The following is a 9,050-nucleotide window of genomic DNA, read 5'->3' as shown; positions in this document are numbered from 1 at the left end:
TTGAGGCAGAGTCTGGAGCGCAGTGGCGCAATTTCAGCTCGCTGCAACCTCTGCCTCCTGGGTTCAAGTGATTCTCCTGCCTCAGTCTCCTGAGTAGCTGGGATTACAGGCACCCACTGCCACACACAGCTAATTTTTTAATTTTTAGTAGAGACAAGGTTTTACCATGTTGGCCAGGATGTTCTCAATCTCCTGACCTCATGATCCGTCCCATCTTGGCCTCCCAAAGTGCTGGGATTACAGGCATGAGCCACTGCGCCTGGCCCAGAAACACGTTCTTAAGAGTTAAAATATTATGCATTAAAAAATACAATCTGGTAATAACTTATGGCAGCTTCTAAACGGAATAAATGTCTAGAGTACCTTCTTTACTTTTCCTTTGTCAGCACGTTCTTCCTCTTCCATGGAGACATTATTAGACTATGCTTTCAAATGCTTTCTAAATTTGAATCTGGTGTCAACACTCCTTTCAGCTGCATTCCACTGCATTGCTGTAAGGGTTTAGTGAAATTACAGATAAAATATCTGCCTTTTAAAAAATACAAAGTTCTGTATTCTTCTTTTTCACTTAACATGTGCATTGGGCAGAGTCCTGGCAGGAAACGGCATTCATACTGACGCTTCAGATGAAGGGCTATTTAGTAAAGGATGATTTACAGAGTTGTGGACAAGTTTAGGGGAACCAACAAAAGATGCTGAGGCACCCAGGAGCTGGCAATAGCAGGAAGCTGTTACCACCCTTAGGACCAAGGGGGTCACGGCAAAAAATGGTGGTCACAGAGTCTGGGGGAGGCTGCCCAGTGGGAGCTGCAGTCTTGGAGGCATTGAGATGGGGAGAGAGTAGAGGAGACGGATCCCAGCCTCTCCTCCCAGCCTCCCCTCTTCTGCTGCTGTCTCCTGTTGGCTGAACCCAGCTTGGAGCCAGAGGGGAAGGGAGTGGGGGTGATGTGGAGCATGAGGCCAATCTCCTAGAGCACGTGGCAGGGCAGTGTGTGATTCTGGAAGAATGAATGGAGAAAAACATCCACATTATATATGAGCACTATCCCATGTCATTAAATATCCCTAGACGCCAGCGTTTTTAACCGCTAAATAACATTTCATCGTATGGTGAGACTACAAGATGAGGGACATTTGGAATGGCCTCTGTTCAATGAGTGCAATGGACACCTTTGCCTATAATTATTTGTTGACATTTGCCATTTTACCTGACTCGGAGGATAGTGCCTCTCCACAGCCCACAGGCTCGGAGAGTTCAGGTGAGGAACCCCGGAGGCCCAGCCCTGCTCCCAGCTGTCCCAAGAGGTCCCTGGAAACCGTGACGTGCCATCAACTCCTACCTTCTTTGCCCAGTTACATGTCAGGAGTAGCACCCAAAATAACTGTTTAGAGGAAAATACAGGGCTGGCCCCAGGGCTGACGGCTGAGGGAAAAAAGTCCAGGGTGGGTCTGCCTGTGACAAAGGTGCCCCTCCCTAGCAAGCTAGTAAAGCGACCCTTCTCCTGGCGGCTCCTGCTGCGCCGGCCACGCCCTGGGCCACGGTGAGCTTGCTCCCCCTGCTGGCCAGACAGGGCATCTGCGGGAAACAGTAGTCAGCGGGCTCTGCTGGTCACAGGAATTTGCCACCCTGAGGATAGTCAATAGCATGCACCCAGGCTCTGGGACCAGTCCCCTGAGACCTTCCCACAGGGCTTTGAGCATCCAAGGGGTGACATCCCTAGAATAGAGGACTGTCTTGGTTAGAGGAGGAGCTCTGACATTACTGGAAATTTAAATTGGCATACATATCAAGAACTTAAAATGTTCAATTCAGCCTCACCTCCTCCAGGGAGCCTTCTGCAACCACACCCCCCAACCACCCAGTGCAATCTTCATGCCTTTCCCCCCTGCTCCTGTGGCATTTTTGCTTGTCTATGACTCAGGTGAATAAGAAAAGTAACTTTATCTTGCATTAATTTTTACATTCTTATTTTGAACTCCAGTTTCACCAAAAATGGCAGTAACTTAATTTTAGTGATTTCAGGGTACTCTCCTGCCCTTTCCCTGGGATTATGTCCTAGAGCAAGGTGGGTGAACAAAGGAACCCTTGTGTAGTGCCAAGACATAGAGGCCACCAATCCTCTTTGTCATCTGTCCTCACAAGGACCATCTCACTCACTGCTGAGATGTTCCTGGGCAGCAGCCAGGGAGGCCCCATGAGAGGTTCCACCTTCCTGATTGTGGGACCCCTTCACTTATTACATTGGTGAAACCACCTTTGCAATATCATTACTGAGGAAACAATGACAGTGAAAGTAATCAGACCTAACCAACTCCATCTTGCTTTTGACCTTTAAGCTGTCCTTGTTCATTCCTGCGCGTAGGCCAAACTAACTTTGGGAAGGAATTCAGTTCATGATTTGACTATGAAACAAAATTGGTAATAGCTCTTTCCTGAAAAGACCCCCTTCTTGCCTGGGAACCAGTCTGCCTTTGCAGGACTAACAAATTAGCTACAAGATTAGAATTACATTTTGGGAGGCATGCAGCCTCTGGCTCTAAGAGTCTGAACCTCCCCAAATTGCTCCTGGGGATAACATCACTATTGTAAAACCTAAGATTAGTGCTTGGGATGTTTTGCAGATCCTGCATTCAATGGATCAGCTGACAAACTAGACCAGTAATCTGGCTCAACCAGTTCCGCCATCCCACCCAGGAATGGGAAACAGCAAGAAAAACTCACTTTGATCCCAATGATTCAATTTCCAAGCTGACCAATCAGCATTCCCCACTTCCCAAGCCCCTGTCCGCCAAATTAGCTTTAAAAACTCTGATTTTAGTAATAATAGAGACCGATTTGAGTAGTAATAAAACGCTCGCTCTCTTTCCCAGCCAGCTCTGCGTGAATTACTCTTTCTCCATTGGAATTCCCCTGTCTTAATAAATCGGCTCTGTCTAGGTAGCTGGCAAGGAGAACCCATTGGGGGGTTACATTAGGATTCACTGGAACCCCTCTGTGGCCTTGTCACTTCACTGGGACACCAGACTTTCTGAAAGAACAGGTGTCAGCTCTCCCCACCCCACCCGCACTCTGGCTCCCTGACCTGCTCTGCGTCCCATCAGCCCACCCGTGGTCTCGCTATCCCCAGGGCCTCAGTTAGGAGGCAGGTCCTAGAACCCACTTCTCACCTTTTTCCCTTCACTCAGCCAAGGAACCTTAGCCTGGGCTCAGCTTCTGCTCTTTCGCTCCTGCTGTTTTCTCCTAGATCTTTTGTCCAAGCCCAAGTGACTGTCTGTTCCCCTACGGCTCTAGGAAGGCTTAGAAAACAAAAGCCAGGAAGCAACTGCTTTTTTTCTGCCTTCTGCTCTCATACCTCTTCCCTGGGGCAAGAGACACAGCAGCTTAAATAGGGAGAAAAAATAACGAATAAAGGGACAAGGAGGTTGGAGGGATGGACTGGGGAGAGATCACCTGCTGTTTCAGAACTATCAGGCCACCACGCACTCCTGCCTCCACCTCTGTCCTTGGCTCTCTGGTCCTCAGGATCAGTCAGGCTTGGAGTCACAGAAGAGAAGGCTGTGAGCCTTTTAGGGACAGCGTCCTCCTTTGCCAGCACAGGCCTAGCCTGAGGGAACTGCAAATGCATGCATGTAAAGATCCAACACAGCCAGAAAAAGCAAGGTTACCTCTTCATGAAGGAGGCCGAGACAGCTGCAGAGAAAAGCAAAGCCATGTGGGTCTCCTAGGACAGACATCTGCAGGAATAACTGCCTTTAGTGAAGGGAGCACTTGCCTGGGAGCTGGGAGACCTGTAAAATGGTGTTTCCATTTTGCTACAGGCCGGGTCTTGTCATTGAATCTGGGAGGCAGAAGTAAAGAGAAAAGGTCATGGTCCTTGTAGTTGATGCTGCCTTTTGGAGCGTGGCCCAGTGGTGGCAGCTGTGAAGGTTCTTAACCCTTCACCTTTCCATAAGTCTCATTTTTCTCATCTGCAAAACAGAGACTCCATTGCAGTGTTGTGAGGTTTAAAGGAGAAGAGACATCAGAAGACCTAACACAGTACCTGGCTGGTCTAGGAGATGGGGCATTCTCTCCATGTGGACAAGCTCGAATTCACCATTGCTTGAAATGTCCCGGAAAGCCAAGGCCACTCCACGTGAACTCTCAGGTTCCCAACAAGAGTGAATGGAAAGAAACAATGATACTGGCCTCACCTTGAAAGTCACTGGCCTGCAGATTCCCACGGCACCCAGCTTCCTGCGTGTTCCTTCCCGCGCTCCATGCCCCAAGTACACCCACCTCCTGTTCCCACTCCTGCTCCAACTTCTACTTTCCTTCTTTTTCCTTTTAAATTGCGTTTATTTTATGCTGAGTTTATTCCAGAGCCACACGTTTTTGTTTCTTCAGTTTCTTCTGCGATACCTTTTTCTTCCGAGCAATCTCCTCTTCTGGTTTAGGAATAATTCCTTCCTTTTCAGTAAGGATTATCTCGAAGTGGCAGGGAGAGCTCACGTGTGAGTTAATCAACCATGAGCTCCGTAAGTCTGGCGGGGCATCTTAGGTGTTTATTCACCTGAATGTGCTCAATGACCAAAGAATCTACATCTAAACCCTTTCGTTCAGTATTGCTCTCTGCATTTTAAAGCTAGCGCAACAAAAACTCAGGACTCTCTTTGGACCACTGACCTTGTATCCAGCCTCACTGCTTGGCCTGGGCACTACCAACTCCCCTGTTATAACATCAGAATGGTACTGATATGGTCTGGCTGTGTGTCCCCACCCAAATCTCAACTTGAATTGTAATCCCCATATGTTGGGGGAGGGTCCTCGTGATGAGACAGCCAGGTGGGAGGGGGTGCCTGGAAAAGCTCCAACCGGCTTCCCTGCCCACCCCAGCCTCGGGAAGTTCACTCCATTTGGAGCAGGGAGGAGCCTGGCCCCCCTCCTCTTGTGTGGAACCTGGGATTCCAGCTGCTGGCCTGAGGCGCTCTAGCAGGGACTGTAGCCTAGCAAGAAAATAGAATCCTGTTTGACTCACCATTTCAAATTGTCTGTGAACCTGAATTTTCATGGTGGTGGGACAAATAACCCTGTCTTTAGCTGAACTAAGGAAAAGCCCTGTAACAGTGGGAGGAGATTGGATCATGGGGGTGGTTCCCCCATGCTGTTCTCGTGATAGTGAGTGAATTCTCACGAGGTGCGATGGTTTTATAAGGGGCTCTTCCCACTTCACTTGGCACTTATCCTTGCTGCCATCTTGTGAATAAAGTCCTTGCTTTCCCTTTGCCTTTTCCCACGAATGTAAGTTTCCTGAGGCCTCCCCACCCATGCTGAACTGTGAGTCAATTAAACCTCTTTCCTTTATAAATCACCGAGTCTGGGACACTTCTTTATAGCAGTGTGAAAACGAAATAATACAAATACGCACTGTCAAGTGACATCGTTCAGATACTTTGTGGCTTTTCATATATTCATGCCCTTGATGACCTGGGCAGTTTCACAAGTGTCTTTAAAATGAACACAAACATTGAAACCTCTTGATTTGCAAGATTTTGTGGGGTTTTCTGGGTCAATTGCATAATGAGCCATTTTCACAGATCATGTCAAGCCACTTAGGGGAAGAGCCCCATCTGCTGTTTCACTTCCATCCAGCTTCCTCTTTACCCTGAGGTTTGGTCATTAGAACCAGTGAGCCAATAACCTGCTTCCTTGCCTCCCGTTGTTCAGCCAGAATGTCTTGGCACCTGTGTGCAAGCCGCTTGGGCTCAAGCTGCTTTGAGCTCATGATACCTCAAAGCATGGCGCTTCCGTGTGCCCAGCGCTTTTGAATTAAAGGAAGTTGGAAGGCCTTAGAAGCTGTCTCAGAACTAAAGACTTTCTAGCCTTCTCTTGTTTCTTCGCCCACATGCACAGGGAGGGGGTCTCTCTGAAGTTCCCTCCCAGAAGGAACACTTTGACCCCCTTCCTAGGAATCTCATCAAATAACCAGAAAGATTAACCATGGGAGAAGAGAAAAGAATAAAAGTTGCTACCACACCCAGGCAGGCTTTTCATCTATTCTTCTGAGGTCCGCTCCAAGAGATTACCGGGGAGACTTTGCCTGCATAATAAGGCAACCTTTGTTCACAGTGACGTTCCGCCCCTCACCTTCCCGCAAGTTGGCATCGCCTCCCCTGGAGCTCAGAGGCACTTCATCCCAGGCTATTGTCTGGTTTTTAGGCTCATTCATTTCCCCTAAAAATAATTTATTATGCCTCAAAATTGCCTATGTTCCCCCACCTCCCTCTCCCCTATGAAGAGGGTGCTATTTAAACTCCAGCCATCTGGCCCTTCTTTGAGCCTCATATTTTGTATGGCTCCCGTGCATGCTTGCACATTCATACATTTGCATGCCTTTAATCTGTCTAGTGTCGGTTCATTTCAGTGAACCTTCAGAGGGTGGAGGGGAAGCCCTTAGGGAGGTTGCTGTGAAGAGGAGGGAGACAGAAAGCAAGGAATCAGAGTGAGAAAGAGAGAGAGGAAGCTGAGGCAGCCACCGCAGTGCAGACAGAGGGGAGGGGTGGGGAATCAAGCAGTTTTCTGCAGCGCTTCAGCCAGAGGTAACAACATGTACAAATATCTGGAGGTGAGAAAGAATCCTCTTTTTCTTGAGATGGAGTCTCTGTTGCCCAGGCTGGGGTGCAGTGGCTGCATCTCAGCTCACTGTGACCTCCGCCTCCTGGGTTCAAGTGATTCTCTTGCCTCAGCCTCCTGAGCAACTGGGACTATAGGCACACACCACCACACCCAGCTAATTTTCGTATTTTTAGTAGAGACAGGGTTTCAGCATGTTGCCTGGGCTGGTCTTGAATTCCTAGGCTCAGGTGATCCACAGGCCCTGGCCTCCCAGTGCTGGGATTACAGGCGTGAACCACCACACCTGACCAAATAGCCTGAACTTCTACAGAGCTGGAAGCCTAAAGCAGGCCCACGTGCAGACAGGAGGCAGAGGCAGGCCCTGACCCTGCAGTTCAGTTAAGGAGTTTGGTTCTGTATTTTGTTGTGGTTCAATTCAAGGAAAGTGGAGTGTGACGGGCGCTTCTGGGAACTGTACCTTTGGGTGTCCTGAAGATGCCAAGGTGTGCGGGACCTGTCAGCACCAGCCTGCAGCTGGTCAGCTAGGCCTGTGTCTGGCCATGCGAGAATTTCTCCAGGGCAGGCTGTTTCCCTCAGAGACAGGGGTAGCCGGAGAGACAATGGATTTTAATAGCAGAGTGAAGCTAGAACAGAAGCTTCCAGATAAAGGCAGGGAAAACCACTGTCCATCCTTCACAAGACCCTATACAATCTGGCCCCTTCCCCTACCTCCCTAACGTCACTCCCACTTCTCCCCGTCCCTCTCCCTGCTCCAACTTCAAATGTGCCAGGCCCGCTCCTGCCTCAGGGCCTCTGGCTGGAATGTTCTTTCCCCGGATGTCCACTTCGTTCACTGCCTCTTTGTTCTAATGTCACCTTCTCAGCGTAGACTATCCTTGGCCACTCTGTTGAGAAAAGCATCTGCCCCCCCCATATCCAGCCTTTCCCACCCCGTGTCCCACTGCTGCCCTGCTCATCATCCTGTATGCTCTATAATGACTTATTCTTTGTTTATTGGCTGTGCCTTTCACTAGAATATAAGAGCAGGGGTTTTCATCCATTGCCATTTCTCCAGGGCCTAGAACAGAGCCTGGCACATAGTAGATGTTCAATAAACGTGTGCTAATAAAGGGTTGGTGGAGATGTGGCAGGTTTGTGTCAAGCACTGCCCCACACCATGAGGTCAGTGACAAATGACAAACCAGGAATAGACCTTCTCCCCAGATCCAGTCCTACTGGGGTTTACGGAACCCTCCATAATGACCTCAACGGCTGCCACCCAGCTACTCTCTTCCCTTGGTTCTGGTTTAATCCCTGAGGATTAATCTCTGGTTTAATCTCTGCCCTCATACTCTTGAACAGCTGGGATTTCCGAACACTGTCCCCACCCAGGCTGCCTGTACCTCACTCATGGGTGTATTCAACTGCATGCCTCCTGGGCCAGGCTCTGTAGGATGGTCTACAGACCCAGAGATGAGGCAGTCATGGCCCTGGCACCTCTCCTGGTCTGGCTCACCCCTGGGGTCTGAGCTTGCCCATAGACTCAGGGCAGCTGCAGTCCTTTTGTTCAGTAGATAAACAGCCGTAGGTTTCAGGCCAGGCCAGGCCATGCGCACAGCATGCCCCTGGAGAGCCAGTCTGCTTCCTGTGCTGCTGAGGCTTCCCAAGGCCAGGTAGCTGGATGGGGGCAAATGCCAGGACTCAAGGCAAGTTGCACGGTCAAGGCCACGGCCATGTTTGCTACACACCACAGAAACTCTGTAAATCCACTCTCAAAAGAGGATAAACTTGTACAATTTACTACCCCAGAGTGCTGTGAAGTTCAAACAAATAACATATATGAGAGTGTTTGTAAACTGGCAAATATGTCTTACAGATCTGGACTTTTCCCCAGAGCCTTGCACTGTGACTTGTACACAGCGGGTGCTCACGGAAATACTTTTGGACTGGCTTCTCAGCCCAAGGCCTCCCTGCATGGCACCTCCTCTCCACCTCTCTCCTCTTGCCCCATCTCCTACCCCCTCCACCCACTCACCAATCACTGAGCATCTCTAGAGGGCCAGGTGCCCAGCCAGGTGCCCGGGATGCAAGCAGGAAGGCCAGGCCCTGCCAGCGAGACATTCACAGCCCAGTTGGGAGAGACAGACAAGGAACCAGACAAAATGCAGTGTGAAAAGTGCATGGCGGAGCATGCCAGGCTGCCATGGGAACAGAGGGGAGGGCTTGTAAGAATGAAAACAGCTCCTTACATCTGTGCATTACTTTCTGCTTTTCAAAAGGGCGGGTGTGAGAGGTGGGGGAGGGATAGAAAATGAAGACCTGGCATTTTCCCAGCCCCATTCTCCCCACATTCCAGGGCTGTCACCTTTGTGGAGCTTATGCTCTTTCAATGGAAAAAAAGGAAGAAGGACACAATGAGACTCTTTCCCACCCATAACTGAAGCATTTTTAGCAG

The 9,050-nt window shown here is 49.6% G+C and overlaps 1 long non-coding RNA gene across 1 annotated transcript; it reads right to left on the bottom strand.

The window, feature by feature from the left end:
• Window positions 1–535: 535 nt before the first annotated feature.
• Window positions 536–8,766, bottom strand: LOC108283727. The gene is made up of 2 exons (XR_001816934.2): window positions 8,631–8,766; window positions 536–998 (listed from the first exon to the last, which is right to left on the bottom strand). It is a non-coding gene; the product is annotated as an uncharacterized LOC108283727 (long non-coding RNA).
• Window positions 8,767–9,050: the final 284 nt, after the last annotated feature.

Source organism: Cebus imitator, unplaced genomic scaffold (assembly GCF_001604975.1).
Source record: "Cebus imitator isolate Cc_AM_T3 unplaced genomic scaffold, Cebus_imitator-1.0 Scaffold264, whole genome shotgun sequence".
Lineage (NCBI taxonomy): Eukaryota > Metazoa > Chordata > Mammalia > Primates > Cebidae > Cebus > Cebus imitator.
The sequence above is the reverse complement of the archived record's forward strand: the minus strand, read 5'-3'. Positions and strand labels throughout refer to the sequence as shown.